This window comes from Tenrec ecaudatus, chromosome X, assembly GCF_050624435.1.
Source record: "Tenrec ecaudatus isolate mTenEca1 chromosome X, mTenEca1.hap1, whole genome shotgun sequence".
NCBI classification, from domain to species: domain Eukaryota; kingdom Metazoa; phylum Chordata; class Mammalia; order Afrosoricida; family Tenrecidae; genus Tenrec; species Tenrec ecaudatus.
In genome coordinates, this window is record NC_134548.1 from 149,077,888 (window position 1) to 149,099,861 (window position 21,974).

The 21,974-nt window shown below is 41.0% G+C and overlaps 1 protein-coding gene and 1 pseudogene across 2 annotated transcripts in view; both read right to left on the reverse strand.

The window, feature by feature from the left end:
* Positions 1-21,974, reverse strand: part of GPC3 (glypican 3) — a 444,594-nt gene that overhangs the window by 318,717 nt on the left and 103,903 nt on the right. The window lies entirely within an intron of this gene.
* On the reverse strand, positions 2,017-15,402 carry LOC142434735 (ubiquinol-cytochrome c reductase complex assembly factor 2 pseudogene; annotated as a pseudogene).

Consider the following 21,974-nt stretch of genomic DNA (forward strand, 5'->3'; position numbering starts at 1 on the left):
GCCAACAAACTGTGTAGGCAGTATTGTATCAGTCCTAATGTGTTTGTCTCCTTCAAACTCAATGAATGACACCGAGATTCAAGTCATACACACAGTATTTAAAATGAACAGTATGGAGCTCAGGAATGAAAGCAATGATCTTATGGACCGAAAAAGGGCCCAACAAGTGATGTGATACAGAAGACATTTTTGAGTTCACTCAGAAGTGCCTTGAAGAAAGGCCTGGTAATCTTCTTCTGAAAAAGCAGCCAATTTGACTTAAAACAAGCAGCCATATATATGAGGTGGTAGCTAAGTCCACATGAAAGAAACACACCAGCCTGTGTAATGCAAGGATTATAAATAATAAAATCCAAGACTGGAGGAGGGAACATCAAAGTTTGACGAGCTTCAAGGTGAGGGTAAAGTACTATCCTCAGTCACACCAATCTGAACAGATAGACCTTGAGAAGAAACATGACCAATCTATCAATTAATAATGGATATTGGTGAGGTGAATTGAACTGCTGCACCAAATACAGTAGAGATAAGGATGACTTTTGCAACTAAATGAACAGCAATAGGCTTAAAGTAAATAATAGTGGCCATGGATGCGGTACATTATTTAAACCAAGTGGTGCCGAGTGCTGAAAATACAGAGTTCCCCCAAAACAGGGTGAAACAAATTGATATAGTTCAATCCACAAAGATTTATTGAATAGTGTGGGGTCTCCTTTCAAATCAATGTCTGCTCTTCAGAAGCAAACTCTTAGAAAGCCTAGAAAAATGACCTAGTTTTGATTTTAAGAATACCCAAGAAGAGGGCCGAAAGGTTTACTTGGGGTTGAATTTGTACACCCTAAATGACTAACAATATATTCCTACTTTGAATTCTGAGGCCTCACTTAAGGAACAAGAATATTCGGATTGGGTTGTTCAAGAATGCTTTTACAACCCCTTAATTCCCTGCTCTCTAGTCATCTGCTGCCCGCAAATCTTTCACAGTTGCACTTTGGGAGTGCATAAACCATTCCATTTCTTTATCACGCAGAAACCATTTCTCTCCTTCTGTGGGACTTTCACCATTTGATTTGACCATTAACTTCTTGAGCATTATCTTGGTGTTGCCTCAACCTTTTTATTTCATGCAATCTTTTAAAAATGTATTTGTCATTACACACTGATCCTTCTATCCTGTGCTTATATTTCTCTCCCTATAGTTCCCTATCCCCAACACTCCTACTCTTTCCTTTGAAATCCTCTGATTGGGATCCTTTTCCCAATTTATTGAGGACAAATGAAGAGGAAATGGCTGTAAGGCACAGAATAAAACATTTCAGCTCTACGTGTCAGCCACACTTAGAATGATGCTATGGTAGTACGAAGTTGACAACAGGCAATGTTTTTATTCTCTCTCCAGCGTGGAGCAAGTTGCAGGAAATTGGCCAGCCTCTCAGCAGCTCCAGTGCGACCTTTACAGTATGACTTCATTATTTAGTTTGAAAGTGCGTTTCAAAATCAGACTTGCCCATAGTCAAATGTAAGTATAAACAGACTTTCTAAGTCACACATAAATGAGTCATTCATCATCTGCCATTTGCAATCGCCCAACCACTGCTTCATTGCCATTAATACAAAGCATCAGGCATTCACCTTAGAATACTGATGTAAAGGATTAAAGTTCTAGAGCCTTGCTTTTAAAGAACATGACAGATGAAGGCAGTGGCCTAGAGAAAAGTGATATGTTAAGGACAGACCCTGCTCTGTCTTTGGCAGTGACATTGTTAGGATTGGTGCCACCCAATGTGATGATGATTACAGTCATCTCCCCTACTCCCAAGGACCTCCTCTTGGATATACAGAACCCTTAGTAATGATGATTATTAATCTTTATCATAGAACATTATTTGAGAAATATAATCGTAAATGGCTTAAATGTAGTATTTCTTTTTGGGGGGGAGGTGGAACCAGGTTGGTTTTATTTATGACATCAATGCATAAGACCCTACACTAATGTACATGGGTGAGATAAGGACCTCACACAAGACGCTTGGGGGCAAACTTGTCCTTCAGTTTCTTCCACGTGTCTGCATTCATTCCTCTTCCAAGGTGTCCAGGCATGGGACGAGCTTGTACTCTTAGAAGAACGGGTTACACTGAAGCTCGTGTCTCTGAGGCAAGGGTACTTGTGTTTGTGAAAGTTTGAAGGGAGCCATGCTAAGCTATTGTACATCTCATCACAGGCTTCAGGCTCTACAATCTGAGTGTTCTCTCACTTCCAAAGGGCCTGTGCTTGCACCCCACGTCCTTGCCCCATTTGGTCTCATCTACTGGCCATTTCTTGTAGACCTTAAAGAAACGCCTGTAGCAGTTGGCTACTATTAGCCACAAACACCCCTATCAGCCCAATTTGTAATATTTCTTAGATGGTATGAACACTGGCAATAAAATTGCTTTGTAAGCTTTGTTCTTCAAATGAATTACCATATTATTAATAATTGAGTAGAAGAAAGCCATTTTGTTATCTTTTCAAGTTCTTTTCCTTTACTACTTCATTATCAAAACTTATTAATGAGGGCGAGTGGGTTGGAAAGGGGGAACTGATTACAAGGATCCACATGTGACCTCTTCCCTGGGAGAGGGACAGCAGAGAAGGGGGGAAGGGAGACCCCGGGTAGGGCAAGATATGACAAAATAACGAGGTATAAATTACCAAGGGCATATGAGGGAGGGCGGAAAGGGGAGGGAGGGGGAAAAAAAAAGAGGACCTGATGCAAGGGGCTTAAGTGGAGAGCAAATCCCTTGAGAATGATTGGGGCAGGGAATGTATGGATGTGCTTTATACAATTGATGTATGTATATGTATGGATTGTGGTAAGAGTTGTTTGAGTCCCCAATAAATTGTTAAAATAAAAAATAAATAAATAAATAAATAAATTTTGAAAAAAACTTATTAATATGGCTTCATAAATACTAATTACTACAATTTTGTAGCTAAAACATCAAAACATTTACAAAAACAGTGACTATGAAAACATAAGCAACAATGAAAATTAGAGCAGACGCAGATGACGCATATGCTTTAAGACCATGTGATTCAATTCCTCCTTATAGTTGTGTAATGACACAAAGTAAATTAGCATAGAATTTTAGCCCAGAAGGTATACTGATAGATGTAAAGTAGACTTGCCTTTAAAAAAATTTTAGTTGCTATAACTACAGGGGCTCCATCTTGGAAGACATTTACCCAGCATGTTCCCTAGAGGCAAGGATGACGATACTTCATCTCACAGACTTTGGGCATGTTAACAGGAGACCAGTCGCTGAAGAAGAACATCATGTGAATGGAAAAGTGGAGGGGCAGTGAAAAAGAGGAAAGTCCTTGCTGGGATAGATTGACACAGTGTCTGTAACAAATGGCTCATTAGGAACCACTGTGAGGGTGATGCGGGATCTGGTCTTGCTTCCTTGCATGGTGGTGTTATGAGATGTCACCTGAAAACAAGCTAGGCTTGTCAGCGTGGAGTTGGTTGCTATCACTAACTACAGGGAAAGTTTTTATTTACAGAAAATAATAAATTTCTGTTGAAACATTATGCACCCCTTTCAGGGATGCCACGGGCTAGTTGGGGGTCTCATGTTAAGAGCTGACGACTTTGACTTTCAAACATCCAGAAATACATACTACATCTATTAACTAAAGAGCAACGAGTTTCAAATCACACACAGCTGGTCAGAGGAGCCAAAGAAGTTTTAGCCACGTGGGCAATTCTAATACAAGTCTTTCATTTCCAGTGGATCCAACTGGTCTCAATGGGTGGCCCACATGACATATGCAGAGATTAAAGAGGGGCCTATTTAATTTAAGACACCCTGAAGAGTTCGTTAAAGATGCCACATGCTACACAGATTAACTAGAAAAAAAATTTTTTTGTTGCTTGGGTATTGCTTTGAATTGGAAAAGTTCTTTTTTTTAATTGAATCATATTGCCTAAATGCCTAATGGAAGTATAAGTACTCTGTCACTCCCTCCTGCCTTTTCAACTTTCTCTCCCGTTACACTATTCCCCTTGAAAGGTTCTCTTTTATTTTAGACCAAATGGTTTCTTTCACATCTGCCAAACTCATATTCACTGCCAAGATCCAAGATTCTGCTCTGGTCATCATACCTACTTAGGATGGATTAAACAGGATCTGATATCTTATTATCAGCAGCTTCCCCATCATCCAGGATCCGTCCAAAAAAAAAGATGGTTTGAGCACATCATTTTTGTCAACCATAGATGGCGAAGAAAAACTGTATCTTCTATATCATTCTCATAATACTTAGGCCACTGGCTGGTATTTTGTAGGTGCTCAATAAAAACTTGTTGATTGAATGAACCCATCAATCATTGTCTCAAGATGCTTACCTTAACACAGACAATTCGGAGAATAAAATGGCAAATGAACACACTGAAAATGTTGCTCCTGTGGTCTGAAAATGGACAAGTGACAAAAACCCTTACATTATCACTATCTGAATTCAATAAAGGCGGCTTGATGAAAAATAAAAAAAGCACTTTGATGAAACATCGAAGAACTGCTACATTCAGAAATATTAGTAAGCCATTTAGACTTTTATTACTAAAGTCATCTACCTCAAAGGTTGTTCAATCAACACAAAACAATGTGACTGAGGAACATTACCATATTTGGCAATTACTGTAACATGATCATAATTTTAGGCATGTTTTAATTTTTGTCATGCACAGCAAAATTAATTTTAAATAGACCCCTATATGATTCGAAATGTCTGAAACAGAAGGTAGACCCTCTTAACACTTGGGGGGCTTTCTCCCACAAAGGAAAATAACAAGGCCTCCATGAATGCACCCCTCATCCCAAATGCAATGATTTTTACTAAATACTTGAGATGGGGAGATGAGAAGCGTGCAGAGCTCCCAGATAAGGAAATACAATTGCGTTCACTTATCAACTGTGTCATTATCAGACATTTCACATTTAGGAGAATAGTAAGTATCATTACCATTTTTTAACATTAATGAAGTATGAGTACATCTGGCAAAAATGAACAAGGAGGTGTAAGACAGGAATAACACAGCCTGTGACAAAAATCTAAAACCAAACTCTCTGCCATTGAGTCAATTCTGACTGAGCAATCCTATAGGGCAGACAGGGTAGAACTGCCCCTCTGCGGCCACAAAACTATCTTTTTATGAGTGGAAAGCCCTATCGTCTTTCTTCCCAGGAGCTGGCTGTTGGTTTCAAATGACTAGCCTTGCAGTTAGCAGCCCAACTTGCAACCACTATGCCCAATGTAATGATGTACTTTGACTATTATATAATGATGCAGTCAGTCCCCTTCCACTTGTATCAATGTTCACATTGTATGATGTTCACATTAATGACTTGGTCTTTGGAACCTAAACAGGTGAATAATTGAGGGGAGCATGTGCTACAGAAAATACACTCCTACATCCACTCACAGAAGGGTCACAAGGAAGAGACGAGCCAGTCAGGGTGCAGTATAGCAACAATAAAATATACAACTTCCCTCTGGTGCTTTAAATGCTTCCTCCCTGCCCACTATCATGACCCCAATCCTACCTTACAAACCCAGCTAGACCAGAACATGTACATGGGTACGGATAAGTGCTGGAAACAGAGGGAATCCAGGACAGCTAAACCCCTCTGGACCAATAATGAGAGTAGCGATATCAAGAGGGGAAGGGGAAGGGGAAGGTGGGTGGGCGGGGGGGAAGAGGAATTGACCACAAGGATCTACATATAACCCCCTCCAAGGGGGACAGACAACAGAAACGTGGGTGAAAGGAGACAGCAGTCAGTGTAAGACATACATTTTTAAAAAATAAATTATCATGGGTTCATGAGAGAGGGAAGGTGGGGGAGGGAGGGGAAAAATAAGAAGCTGATACCCAGGGCTCAAGTAGAAAGGAAATGTTTTGAAAAGGAGGTTGGCAACATATGTACAAATGTGCTTGACACATTGATTTGTGTATAGATTGTGACAAGGGTTGTATGACCCCCTAATAAAATGATTTTTAAAAAGCTATATATATATATATATATCTTATCCTGGCTTTCAAATCAGATTATTTTCATTCCAATGGCTGTCTTAACTACTTGAATCTCTGAAAGCAAAACAATGTTATCATGTTGATTCTCTAAAGCCAAGAACAAGAGGGCTTGAACAGAGTTCCAAAATGACACATATGCGACCTAGAAGTTGTGAGGAAGCTCTCCTTAGACAAAGAGCATCGTAGTGCTAAGCTGTTGCAGGATTAAGTGCAATGAGAAAGAAATGAAGACAACTGATGCAGTCTGTCCTTTTGGCAGTATTATTTTGTTTATGTATGGCGGGTGTGGGGTGGCATGGGGGTTAAGTGTTTGTTTTCATTCCCATGTTCCCTTTAGTTATTTTCCATTTAGAGATACTATCTTTTACTATTATACCCCATCTCATTTAGGAGTCCTGCAATAAAAAATGGGTTTTTCCCCTTCTTCTGCCAAAAATGAGAGTTAACAAAAGTTTCCGTTCATTTTGTCGATGTTAAGGGTCACCTATTATGTTTCAGAGTGGACTTGATCTTGACAGAAGTAATCTTTTTCAGCATCTTGATGTTGACTTGGAGACTATTACTTAATAATAAAGAATAAGAGTGTAAACCAGCTTTTGGTGACCAAAAAGCTACAAGAAAATCACTTTAGGCTATTATTTCTGCATTAAGCATAACCTCTATAGTGGAGATTACAGGTGAAAGTCAGAAAACATATTGAAAATATAAAAGACTGCCTTTGGGATTCTTTGGGAAGTGAGCCATGCATTCTTTTTTTCAGTCCTCACTATACATCAAATTCCAAACACATTAGAGTTTGTAAATAATAATAGAAGGAACTTGATTTCCAGGGCAAAGCAGCATGACATTTTCCTGCATGTAGAGCACAGTGCAATCACTGCCGATCTGGCTGTCGCTAAGTTTTATTTCAACAGAGGTAGATTAAAAAGAAGGTTGCTGTCAGAAAATCAAAGGACAAGTCACTTTGTTCATGTGACCTTAGGCAAGTCTTGAATCGCTCTAGACCTGACCTTTTGTCTTATCCTGCTGCCAGGACTACATAGAACCACCTTTTTCCAAGTGCTATTTGGCAAACTTGTCACTGACTCTTTTCATGGACAGACGTTTTACATCTAATTATCTTGGCAAAAGAATCAGAAGTACACCCAAATATCAATACTCATTAGAATACTAATCATCGCATTAATTATGAAAGTCAGAAAACATCTAAAGAGGTGATCGAATGCAAAGTAATTATTCTTAGTCTGTATTTGGGAAATTATGCAGCCCAATATTTCTGCCTCTTCCTTGGATCCACATCAACACTCATATTGCAATGGCTTATCACATTGGACAAATCTGCTTCACGAGACCTATTAAGAGTGTTAAAGAGCAAAGAGGTCACTTTGGGGATTAAGATGCAGCTGACTCGTGTATTTTCACCCCCTCCTATGTATGTGAGAGCTGGTCTGCAGAAGAATCAATGCATTTGAATGATGGTGCTGACGAAGAATATTGAGAGTACCACAAACTGCCAAAAAAGACAGACAAGTCTGTCTCATAAGAAGCAGAACCAGACAGATAAGAGCTTTCGATACATGGAATCCAGGACAGATAAAGCCCTCCAGAACAGTAATGGGAGTAGCAATACCACGAGGGTAGGGGAAGGTGGGGGGAGAAGGGGGAGAAAGGGGGAACCAATCACAATGATTGACATAAACCACCACTGCCCCTCCTCCAATGGGGATGAACAACAGAAATGTGGGTGAAGGGAGACAGTGGTCAGTGTAATATATGAAAATAATAATAATTTATAAATTATCAAGGGTTCATCAGGGAGAGAGAGGGTGGAAAAGGAGGAGCTGATCCCAAGGGCTCAACTACAAAGAAAATGTTTTGAAAAGGATGATGGCAACATATGTATAAATGTGCTTTATACAGGGGATGTATGGATTGTTATAAGAGCTGTAAGAGCCCCCAATAAAATGATTTTTTAAATTTACCCCAAAAAATAGAAATACAACCCGAATGAGCCTCAGAAGTGAGGGTGATGAGATTTCTTCTCACATACTTTGGACATTTTGTCAGAAGGATCTGTCCCTTGAAAAGGACAGCAGGCTGGGTAAAGTTGAGGATCTGTGAAAAAGAGGGCGAGCATCACAAGGTGCTATGAGCATTACAAGGTGCTACAACAACAGCCTCCAACATAACAAGCATTGTGAGGATGGCACAGGACCAGGCCATGTTTCATTCTGTTGTACATATGGTCGTTATGGGTTGGAACCAATAATAACAATATGCAGCAATTTAAAAATGAGACAAATATTGAATAACTGAGAATGTACACAATAAATTAATAGTGATATTAATAAGCAAAAGCAATACATATAACATTACAAACTACAACACACGCATACAGACGCAAGGGAAATAAAGCAATATAATAGCTACTGTTATCTTAGTGGGGAACTATGAGCAATTTTTATTTTCTTCTTGATACTTTTCCAATCTTTAAATTTTCTTTCAAAGAAAAGCATGCACTGCCTTTGTATGATGAAAAAAAGACAAGTACTATTCCCTCCTTACATCCATTTTAGAAATTACATGAGATGTTTGTAAAATTGAAGGTCATAAACTCAGTGACAACAGTATGAGTGAGCTCAGATAAATCAGGGTAGAGAAGTCTTAGATCCCCACTGTTGAAACTACTTCTGTAAAGAAGCATGCTGAGAAAGAGCCACACTGAAAATGCATTTCTGGTGTTTCCCCCTAACACCTCCTCTTCCATAACTGATAGGCTAGGTCAGAGGTGGTGGCAAACTCCTTAAGCGTTTATTCTAGGTGTACATACCTTGGTTTTATAAGGCGTGTAAGGCTGTGTCACTATATTTGGCCCAATGCAATGCACAACTGGAATGTCCACGTGGCTAAAGGAGTTTGAAAAAGACTCAAAGAAGAGCCAGCCAGGAATTGAGGGTCCGGTTCGAAAGTGATGTTTCAGGTCACAAAGACAGATGAATGAAGACACAGGCTGTGTATCTCTCTGCCATCAGTAACAAGCCTTCCGATCCACAAAGCCAACTGCACATTTCTAAACCGGTGGAGAAGTGAACACTGCTGGAAAATTATATGAGTCAAATGTCTCCTTGGCTGCAAACTGAAATGTTGGCGGTTCGAACACATCTGTTTTGTGGGAGAAGGAACTGACCACCTGCTCCTACACAGATTAAACAACTCAGCCCACTGCCTGCCAATTTGGAGACTGGAACGCTTCACAGGAGTAGAAAGCCCCACCTTCCACAGAGTGGCTGGTGGTTTCAAACTGCTGACTTTTCGGAGGGTACGGGAGATCAAAGTGTCACCACTGCACCGCCAGAGTTCCCTTACGAAGATCAGAAGCAAGAAAACTCTAAATTGAAGGTGCACTCTGTCACAGGGCATAGTTATACGTTGGCATCGACTCAACAACACCTAGTAACACCAAAGAATTTTACAATGTGTTCGCTGGATTACTGGGGCATTGTTAAGATTGGCGCAACCTCACAGAGAAAGGGCCAGAGTATATGCATGGAGTTGGCTTTAAAACTGAAGAAAGCAGGTGAGATCATCAGTCACTTATCTGCATGGGCTTAATTGCTTTGTTTCCCCACACCCACTCCAGGAGGTAAGAAAATGTTCCCAAATTTCCAGCCTGGCTTTTTCAGGTCCATTTCTTGTATAAAATCCACGTGTCTAAAGAGGATTTAGGGTACTGGGGGATGCCTAACACATGCCAAATGCACAAACCAAACAACTCCGTGAGCATTTCAATGACTTCTCCATGAAAGATAAAAAATGATGCCACCAGGGGTCCCCTCCGTCTAACATACACTGAGAGAGTTGATGTCTGACCAGAATTGGGTCAGCCCAGTGAATCTGCAGCCACGACCTCGCTTCACTACCAATCCCTTCCTTTTTCATGCACTGCAAGTTGTTTAAAATATTTTTGGAAAACATCAACCATTTTCCTTCAAGAGGATTTTTCTGTTGCCATCAAGTTGCTTCCGACTCATACTTCAGATCTTCTAGGTCAGAGTAGAACTGCTCCACAAGGTTATGGAGGCTGACATCTTCTGATGGAATATATCATTCTATATCTTTACAATTACTTTAGAGCTTTAAGATGGAATCCCTATGGTTGGTGGGTTTGAACCACTAACCTTTCTTTGAACAGCAGGGCATGTTAAACACTGCAACACCAGGGCTCCTACTGTCCTCTAACGGAATCTACAAGGGAGGAAGGAAACAGGCCAAGTCCATTAAGAGAAAGCCCTGTCAATGGAAGACACACTCCAGTGACGCTTCCAGCCTAAGATTTATGGCCATAGACCGGAAAGAGGGAAAATAAACACAACCTTTATGAGCACAGTAGCTGACTTTGAGTTAACTGGTAATCTGACCCTCATGTGATAGAAAATTAGCTCAGGTCTTGGAGGAGAAATTAGATATCCTGATATAAGCTAGCAGTGAATGATCCCCTCTTAAACTTAACGGATGCTATTAAAGAATTTTTTCACTCACTCAACCTCAACAACATTCGCTTGAACTTTCAACAGCCTATTAATGTGAGCTGAAAGCTAAATACTGATGTTACTGTAAGGCTACAGGCAGTTTCTCAGAAATGTGAGCCCACCCTGGCAAGTCACCAATTTGAAGGCACCACATAGTAAAGATCAAAAACCTATGGGCTGCATCTTACAGCTCCAGCTCCACACTGGGTGAGATTACAACACTAACAATCTTCCTGATTTGAGTAGTCATACTCCCCACCTTAAGCTGGGATTCCTTTACAAAGACTCTCGCATAAATCAGTCCTAATGAAAGTCAAACACCCCCCCTTTGCCCCATTTTCATTAGTGTTTCCTTTGATGATCAGGATCTTTAAAATGCCAAATTTTATTTGTCTTTGGGAGTTAGAGCATTATATAAAACATCTTAGCAACTGAGGTGCTGCAGCACATAGTTACTAAGATGTACAAGGAATTGGGAGACAGCACGTAGGGAAAAGAGGCACAAGTAAAACAGGCAGTTCGTTTTGAGTATGGTTCTTTGGAACTTGAATGTGTCATAAACTCAGGACTACCTATACTGATGTTTTTTTAAAATATCAAGTCAAATGGATAGTCACCTTGCATACCTGTTTAGTTTTGCTAAGCCAATCTCCTAGTCAAAAACATGGGGGAATTGTATATGGTGGCTTCCTGTGCTGAAACAAGGTTATTATTTCGGGAAATTGTAGAGGGTTTCTAGTCAACCATCGGGAAGGGAAAATCCTTGACAACAATGCAAAGAACCCCAATGAGAACGAGGAGAATGTCGTATATGTTTACAAATCCCTTCGTGTAATGCTGAGAGGAAGCTATTTTCAAATATGTGGAGGCACTTTGTCTTGAAAGCATCACTCTGACTTGTCGATATTATTGTACAATTAACATGCCCCAAACTCTCAGATCACCTGTCCAGTTCAACATTACCTTGGCTTGATCCACACTGCTATCTTCTAAACACAGTCAATTATTTCAGAAACCCAGCAAAGTTACTTCTTAACAGCAAGTGATGCACTTTGAAAGTCGCTGACCAATTGACAATCATTTGAGAAACTCTCAGCACTGAGATATTTCACCCCAAAAGGCAAGCTTGTTAAACACTTAGGTTGCAGTTGCAGATCAGCAGGGAATCAAACCTCAGCCCATCCCAATGCTACAAAGCCCCCTTGGGTCCTGCCCAGGCCTGCAAAGGGCTTTTCCACCAACACTTCCCTGCACCCATCAGTATTAGGTACACATACACCATTTGTCACTGACACTCATTGGGAGACACAGGCAGAAATGCTCCAGGGGAGGACCGATCTCCAGAGAGAAAAGAGACTTTCAATGAGCAAAACCATCTACCCTGAATGCTCTGATTGCCTGTGTGCTGTGTACAGCAATTTAAAAAGAGAGGGGGCGGGTACAGGAAGGGGAGCCAGGAAATGGATTTTCATCTGTAAAGTTAACATTAATACGGGCAGCATTTTATTTTCCATTTTTAACTCATTTCCATTGATTTTAATTTACCTAATTGTTAATGAATTAGCACATTCATTGAGCAACCAAATCACCTAATAATTGGATACTAATGAAAACTACTTAGAGGCTGGGTTTCATGTTGCTCATGCTGTATGTTTCACCAGGATGAAGTACACCCAAGGTTCCAAAGGAGTGAACAGCTAAGAAGCTGTACTGTCTATTTTTCCCCTCTGCTTCCTGGATCCAGAAAGAGGAACATGAAAAGCTAAGTCTCCCATCACCACCTTCACCGTAGCGTCAGAGACAATATTTACTGCAAATGTGAAAATGGCACAATACATTTCTCTCCACGTGCAAGGAGATGACGCTGATCCAAGCACTAGGCCCACAAGAAAAGTCAACTTTCCCACGTTGCAAGCTGAGCCTTCCAAAGTTGTGCCCCCTTTCATTTTAAAGCCTGTAACTCAGGTTGCAAAATCTGAAGATGTTTTAGTAAGGTTTTGCCACAACTCCAGAAGTCCCCTCTCCTCTCCCTCCCCTGCCTTGGTGCTGTGTTTCTTCAAGACAGGGGGAGGTAGCCAGAGGCAGGGCTTCTTCCTGTGGAATGTATGGCCAATTAATTATGAGTGAGTTCCTTTTTTAAAAATATGTTTATTTGTGTATTTTTTAGATCAGTTTATTCGGGGCTTGTACAATTCTTATCACAACCCATACATCCATCCATTGTGTTAAGCACCTATGTACATTTGTTGCCATCATCAATCTCAAAACCTTTCTTTGCCTTCTACTTGAGCCCTTAATATCGGTTCCTCCTTTTTCCCCCTCCATCCCCACTACCCCCTCCCTCATGAACCCTTCATAATTCATAAATTATTATTATGTCATATGTTACACTGTCCAACGTCTCCCCAGGCCCTCGTCTCTGTGCCCACTCCCCCACCCCCAGGAAGGAGGCTATACGTAGATTCTTGTAATCAGTTATGAGGGAGTTCTTAAAGCACTTAGGGCTCCCTGAGTCTTGGGGCAAGGCCTTCAAATAAGAGTCTCCCCACCCACCCACCCCCGCTCCCATGATTCCAGCGAGAACACTCTCCCAATCCATTTTCTGGCCTCTAATAAACACAACCCAATGACCTGCTTCCTTTAGAAACTAGTGCCAGCAGCCCAATTGAGTTGATTTTTCTTCTGCCACTTTTCCTAATCTCAAGCTTGACCTGGCTAACAGTCTTTTAAAATCTGGACCTTGTCTCAAATGGCCACTGAACAAATTAGCCCGGAGATCCTGATGGCACTTGTGTATTTTTGTTATTGAAAGACATTGGACAATGGATAGGCTCTTTGTTGTTGCTGGGTACCATTGAGTATTACCATGGCTGTTAGGAGCACTGTTAGGAGCGCTCAGCCTATATAACCTGCTTTAACCAGTGGGTCCTTCTTCATTCGGTCAGCTTTCTCCCTACTTTTGAATTCTGCTAATGGATTCAACTCATATCTACTCACAATAAAAATATTTTGCAACACTAATCTTTGGTGCTTCCCTACACATTTAGGTTTTTGACAGAATGTACCAGCTGGCTGTGCTATTAATCCATCTTGTGACCATGCTGGGAGGTTGGGAGCCATGGGGTCAACATGGAACTCCTGCTTCTAGGCAGAAGGCATGATGGAGGAGGAATCATCCCAATCCCTTGACAGCATTCACTTCCAACCCGACTCTGAGTAGGTCCGAAAATCTGGAATAGACTTGCCTGGAGCTGCTTCCACCTCTCCCTTGCCCAGATGGTTTAAAACAATATCCATCTTCTTCATCAAGAGGCCCCAGGCCCCTGGAAACCTCTTCTACTGAACCATCAAAGACAGGTTCTGAACTTTACCCCAAATGCCTTTACAGTCTTCTGTTCTAAGTTTAGCAATCCAGCTATGTGTGAATGTTTATATATATCACCTTCTCAACAGATTGAAAAACCTGCAAAAGGTTAAGTATGCCCCTTTTCAACTTGAATCTGCCTGTGTTTTTATTCGGGGGCCTTTCAATACTTATAGATTCTGCTTGTATTGCTTTCCAATACAATTACAGCAGAAGGGTATAAAGGTATTTTATCAGAAACACCATTGAATCAGCAAAATCGCCCCCTTTGAACAATCTTCCCTATCCCTCCATCTTGACATACAGCGTGGCGTGGCCATATCAAGACGCTGTAGGTTTCTTGATAGACATTTGTGTATAAGAACTTCTAATACAATAGAGTCCTTTGAAGCAACTTCCCCCCAAAATCATGGAACAATGGAACTAAGGGGTTGTGGGCTTTTTTTTCATGAACAGTTTGAAGCTCCATCATATACAAAACACATGTATGTGGAAAGGATGCCAGATCAGGTAGGGGAATAAGATAGGGGATTTGAAAGTGTCAGAAGGCAGTTGAAGGATAGACGCAATTAAGCAGAAGAAAGCTTAAAAGCAAATATATTGGAGTAGCAATTAAGATTGGGATATTCTCTAGAATCTAGACACTCTCAATGTGACCATTATCAAGTCTGTTTGTAAGACACTTATTACTGTGTTCTTGCCCCAGCTCTCTACCCCTACATTTGTATTCAACCTCAGCTTTCATGAATAAATTCCATTTGGCCTGAAAAAAATGTTATTCTTCCACACTGCAACACAGTAACTGCTTTAGATATGTGTTCTATGACTCGTTAAATCCCTGGGGAAAAAAGTGAGTACAGTCAGCCTGTCTTCTACTTTCTGGCTCGGTGTCAAAGTTATGTTAAATGGCCTTTTAAAATTTTTCAATAATTTAGTTCCTGAAATTACATTATACAACCCTTATGCAATAATTAACCTGTGGTTTTCAACAGTGATTAGTGAGCCTTTATTATGGTAATGACAGCCCATTCATAGAACTTTATTAAGTCTATGGTCCAGAGCTCCTTGAAGTCCCAGTCTAGAAAAGCGTCCAAGGGTGCTCATTTAAAGGATTATATTCCAGGGGAGAAGAAGGCGGAGAGGGAGAGGGATAGAGAGAATAGTTCCATTAACCAAAAAAAAAAAAAATTCACTAACTGCATTGACTCATTCCCTTCAAAAGGGTTCGTTTTTCTGAGATGAGACTACGGAGTTGTAATTATCTATGCAAACAATTTGTCTTCACTTCTCAGTGTCTCCTTCTTGCCTGCAAAAGCCCTAGGCCTTTCCTGGGATTTAACAGGTTGCAAGAAAAAGATACAGAGAACTCACTTGTCAGATGTCTCTTCACCCAATTATCATAGGTACAGGTGTGGGTAGGGTTACTCATGGTTATAGGTTTTCTACAATGTATAAGCACAATACTAGATATTTCATACATATTTTTTTTCATCCTCATAAAAGCCCATTGCCATTGAGTTGATTTGGACTCCTATCGACCCTATGAGGGCCTGCGTAAAACTGCCCCTTTGGGTACCTTAAACTATAAATCTTTATGGAAGCAGAGAGCCTCATCTTTCTCCTGAAGAGAGGTTAGTGGTTTCGAAATGCTGACCTTATACTTAGCAAGAATCATTTGTCACCTTTCTGAATTCCAAGCTCATTGCTATTGAGTCAGTTCCAATTCACAGCGACCCTACAGGACAGAGTAGAATCGCCCGTGTAGTTCCCAATACTGTAGATTTTTATAGGCGTAAAAGCCTCATCGTTCTCTGACTGATGGTTTTGAATTGCTTAGCGTGCAGTTACCAACCAACATATTTACCTACTATGTCAGCGGGGCTCCTTTCACACTTATAGCAACACTTCAAGATTGTTGATGCCACTGCATTGTATATGCTAAGAAACCAGGACAATGAGGTTAAGTAGTTTGCACAAATCATCTGGTCAATACATGTTGCTGCTCTATCTTTGACGCCTTATCTGGACAGAGCATCTCTAACACATGAATAGACAAGAATCAACCTAAATGAAAACAATGCCATATGTATGTTAACAAGCAAACATCAAAGCTGGCTCCTGGTATTCACTTGAAAGTGAATTCAACATCCAAAGAATGTTGAGTGTAAACAATAATTGGAGAAAATTCACCAGGATGTTCATTCGTGGATGAGGTCAAATTAAGGAAAAGTTACAAAAAATCTCCAAGTAAAAAGCTTGTGCCCACCTAAGTTGGGTGGTTTTCATTTACTACTCTCAATACGTTAGTCTCTCATTCTACTGTAGTTTTTTAAAACATCGAACATCAACCAGACATCTGAGACAGAAACATCTGCCCTTTGTCTATCTATTGTTTTCATGTTGTTAAATGTCTTCCTTTGGGAACATAAGATATTTTACCTAATGTCAAAGGGGTTGCCCTCTCCCCAAGACATTTGGTACCATATCACCTATCACTTTTGGTAAACTAGTTTCGATTGATTTGGGCTAATCCTCAACCCAATTCACTGCAGTACAGGGTCATTTGTCATAATGTTACTTCATGTGGTTTCCTTTCTGGTTCCTCTTAGGGAATGAGGAACATTACTCCTGTGTATTAGCAGGGCCACGAATTTAACTGCGACACATATCTGGACTTCCTTTTATAGACAATCCTCATTTGTTCACGACAAGGACAATTAAAATATAGTCACAGACAAGTTCTCAGCAGAAAACCACCAGGCCTCTCTGCCCTCCACTCAGGTCTTTCTTAAGAGCTGCGTACTTTTTATTTTACCCAGAATAGTATCGGGTTTGTAATGTAGTCGTTGTATGCCCCCCTCCACCCCTCCACCCATAGATTAAAAGCAGCACGCTTGCAGTAGGGGTGAGCAGTGGGGAGACTGGGGTTGTGGAGCTTTACTGGAGAAAGTTTTTTCTGATAGTGAGAATTGCAGACAATGCCTTATATTGAGGCCAAATATATTAACATCTAGATGTATGTTTATCATTATGAAAGGCCAAAGACTGTGATAAAAAAGGGAAAATTTGTTGACGTTACAGCTATATGGTTTCAAGTCTTCACTGTGTTGTAGATTTATCTACATTTTATTTTATTCCCCATCAATGTCTGCCATGTTTGTGTTTCTTCAATGTGCTAAAAGATAGTATTAAGGCCTACAAGTAAGAGTTTGCATTTTCGTGCTGTTACCAAGCATTCATATGCAGCCCCCCGCCCCCCCCACACCCTCCCCCACATCTGAAAGGCACGAAAGGGAAGAAATGTGACAGAAATCTTCCCCATTTTCCACTTTCAATTCCATTGGAAGAGCAGGAAAAACATCAGTGTTTCTTGAGCTTTCACAGTGTGCAGGGCACTGGGTTGAGCACATGGCAAACATGACTTCTTTGAATCCTCATGAAATTCCTGTGAGATAGACAATATCCGCTCCATTTTAAGGATAAGACAACTGAGGTTCATGGAACTTCAATCTAATTAGAGAAAAGCACTTGGGTTGGTCTGGTTTCAGATTCCGTTTTCTCCACAGTAGCTTCCTCACAAAAGTTACTCAAATGCATCCAAGATGAACTGTACACATTCCTGGGGAGCCAAACAGCCTGTCAGAATGCTTGTCCTTATGTGTCTCAGGCTGCCTCTTTTTACCTTTCTTTTCTTTTTTCTTCTTTTTTTGGGGGGTGAGGGTGGGGTAGTGATGGGCTTGATGTGACAAGCCAGTCAAAACAAGTGAATAAGTTTGTGTGTACAAATGGAGCCCAAGGCAAGGCTAGCCTATTCTGCCAACACAGGAATCTCATTTATGCTGTAAATGGCCCACGGATTTAAATTCCCTCCACACAGCAATGGAGTGGAATGTAGTAACACTTTCTGAAAGAATTTACACCATACTGATAATCAATGCTTAATGAGGTCCTTTTCTTTGGAGTCAAGACCTTTCTGTTACTGTCACCCTGCTAACCATCTCATTTTTCCCTACTTGAATAGCTTTGTCCTCTTACAAAGGCCCATCACTATGTCAATGTAGCAGCATAATTAATTCTTATTTCAGTAAAAGCCAACTGGTTTGCTCTCAAACATCCTGCAGTTCAGGAAATGTCAGATCATGTAAGCGGAAATAAACTCCACATTCCACTTCCAATCACTTCCTGTAGGAAAAGAATAGCTAGACATTCCATTGAAAAAAGGGTAGGCACAGAACTACTCTTTGGGTTCTTGTATTTGTTATTGGTAAATCTTAAATCTATTTAGAATTAAAACATGACATACTAGTGGTGCTTATAAAATCCTCTCTCTCTCTCTCTCTCTCTCTCTCTCTCTCTCTCTCTCTCTCTCTCTCTCACACCCACACACACACACACACACACACACACAAAAAAAAATCCTGTCACATCCAGAAATTGGTGTCTGTGGAAGAGTAGTTGTGACTCACATGAGATTCTGAGGCAATGAGATTTTGTGTTTTATACTGACTCCATTACTCTCCCTTTTGCTTTGTTTTTACTAATAACACTCAGGGTTTTATTACCTGGTCCAAAATACAGATGTAGCATACAAGAGTCTGCAACATACTGGGTGCTTACTATATCATTATGGAACAACGTGGGGAAGACCTAGGAAATACACAAACTCATGATTGCATGATATACCTAGAACCACTGTTTGCTGTTACCCACGATTCCAGTTTTATTTCTAGGTACATGAAAGATTTTTATTTTAAAAAGTAGACTTACACATTATGTACAGCTTTGCACCCTTTAGTCCCTGAGCAATGTATTGTCAGCCTTTTTCTGTGGCATTAGTTCTTTTACACTAGTATTCCATCATCCCCAAACTCAAACTCACTGCCACCATGTTGATGCCCACTCACAGTGACCCTATCAGGCAGGGTAGACCTGCCCAGTGAGTTGCCGAGCCTGCATATCTTCAGAGGAGTAGGAAGCCCCATCTTTCTCAGAGCTGCTGGTGGTTTCAAACAGTTGACCTTGTCATTAGCAGCCCAGAGCATAACCACGACACCACCAGAGGTCTGCTAATGGAACCAGCCCCCGGAATTTTCACTTTCATAAGTTGCTACAGTGAATGTCCACACAACTCATTCCTTACACACCTCCTTAGTTTTGCCTAAAACTAAGTGATTGAGCATGTAAAAAAGTAGAATCAATAAAGAAACTCATCCATTGATGAACAGATAAGTAAAAGGAGCATAGTCACCCAAGGGAATATTATTCAATTATAAAAAAAGAAGGAATGAAGTTGGTTGATATCTGATACACCATAAATAAGTCATAAAATTTTATGCTAAGTAAAAGAAGCCAGATATAAAAGGACCCGTATTGTATGATTTCATTTACATGAAATGCCCAGACTAGGGAAATTCATCAGGATATTAAGGATAGGGGATTCTTTAGTGGTAATAAGTAGATTATTGGTTGTCTGGGGCTGGGGCAAAAAGGAAATTGGAAATAACCAGATTTCTTGTGATGAAAATGTTCTGGAATTACATGGAGGTTATGGGTTTATAACTATGTGACTATTCTGAAATCCCCTGTACACTCTAAGAAGGGTGAATTTTATGGTAAGTGGATGATATCGCAATAGAGTTATTAAAAATAAAACTTTGAGCTATGCTATTTGGCAAAAAGGTTCTAAAATCTTAAGCTTTTGATATGAAAGAATCATTTCTAAAGATGAGATAATATGAATCTGTATTTAATAGTTATGCCAAACCCAGTGATAACACCACAATGGCTTAGTTTGTTATCACCTCAGGATAAAAAGGTTAGTATGATAAACAGCTTTGAACATATTAGCTATAACAAAATTCTACAGGAATGGACTCACTGGGCTTAGAATCAAGAGACTTTGGTCCAAATCCCAGTTCTTCTCTTCATAACAGATGTGAATTCAGTTAAGTCCCCTAACCATTCCCCCTTCCCCACCCAGTTTTTGTGGTGCACCACGGTGCAAGTGCCTCTCTATAGAGTTTTCAATGCCTGTTTTGGAGGAAGTAGATTGTCAGGCCTTTCGTCCAAGGCACTTTGGGGGAGACTTGAACTGTCAACCTTTTAGTGTACAGCTAAGCACATTAAGCACTTGTACTACCCACACACCTCTTGAACACTGGGAGTCTTAGATTCCTCATCTGGAAACCAGATCACCACCATTCCCCTCATCTGGTTGTGTTCGAATGAAATGCGATTCTATAATCCACACTACAGTGTGGAAAAGGGCCTGGTGACCTACATGCCAAACATCATTCACGAACACCACAATGAACATAGCTCTGCCTCTGATACAAATGGGGTTGCCATGAGTCAGAATGGAGTCCAAAGTAACAAAGGGTCAAATAATTCACGTGGGTCTGTTCTTTAAGGAGAAACCCTTACTGCTCTCCAGCGGATTCTGACTCAGTGTGATCACACCGAGTTTGCCCCAGAGGCAATCCAAGACTCAATCTTCACCAAACCAGACTACTCTCTCTCTCAAACACAGAGGCAGGTGGGTTCCAATCACTAACCAATTTGGTTAGCAGCTGAGTGCTTTAGCCATAGTGCCATCAAGAAGTCCTTCCTGGATACCTCTTTTGATTTGGGACGCAGCCCTGATGATGGTGCAGAGGTTAAGTGCTCTTCTTCGAACTAAATGAAACTGGAAGCCATTCCCATTCCCCAGGCGTGCCAAGGGAAAAAGCGATGGTAGACTGCTGCCATCAAAATGGTAGCCTTTGAATTGCAGGGCAGTTCTATATGGCCCTCCAGGGCCATTACTAGGAGTCCGAATTGACTCAAGGGCAATGTGTTTCATTTGTGAGGCAACTAGAGTACAAATAATGGACTTAAAACATTTCTTCAAGCCCCTTCCCCCCAGTCCCAAAAGAAAAATTACAGACAAAGCCTTCAAAAACCATTCAGCTTTTCTCTTGGTGCCTTCTCTGATTCAAAGGCGATCCTGAACGTTTTTCTGCTGCTTCTCTCCCTTCCCTTCCCTTCCCTTCCCTGGTATGTTGCTCCCATGATTGCCTCCTAAGTGGTTGGAGCAAAGGACTCATCTTGGCTCAGCAGTCAGGCCAAGTCTGAGCCCCAAGTCAAATACCTTCCCGAGACCTTTAACCTTGGCGAATGGGGTGAGAGGGTGATGAAAGCCATCTTGCATACCAGGAAGCTCTAATGTCATAGCTCACAACCTGTACAAACAGGATGCTTAAGGATTTGGTATGAAATCGTCATCAGAGTGGCTCCCAAGGAGTATTCCGATGGTGGCCCTTCTTGGGAGGGAAGCTGCAGTTGGCCTGCCAAGCTACCTTCAAAAGCTGCCCGTGGACATCCCTGGGGGAATGCTTGAGGAGTCCCTGGGATGGCTTTCACACACTGCAAGGCTGAATAGGGCCCAAGCAAGCACCTGGTCAGGAAATGCTCTGCCAGCAGAGTGCAGGGTGACTTCAAGAACCCCCAACAATTATAAGACACCCACTATAAGCCACTGGTGATTTAGCTCATGGTGGATTGCGAATTTGGGCTTCTAACCTCAAGGTCATCAGTTTGAACACATCAGCTGTTTCTCAGGGGATAAAGAGGAGGATGGCTGGTTGCTCTGGAAAAGATTGGCAAGCTCAGAAACCCAAAGGGGGCAGTTCTATTCGGTTCTCTAGGGTCATTGTGAAGCAGAATGGACGGGAGGTTTGTGTTTGAGGTTTTGTTTTTTACAATAGTAGATACAAGCCCATTGGGTTCGCAGGGGTCTCCAGTTTTCTGAGCAAACAACAAAACGACTTTAAAGGCGTCTATAATTTCTGAAGGTCCCTGGGTGGCACACAATGTTTGCCCTCAATTACTAGCATAAAAGTTGCTCATTCGAACTCCCTCAACAGCACCAGGGGGGAAAAGGCCTGGAAATTTGCTTCTAAAATGAATAAATCGACGACTGTTGTACCAATTCTGATTCATGGACCCTTATAGTAGAACAGC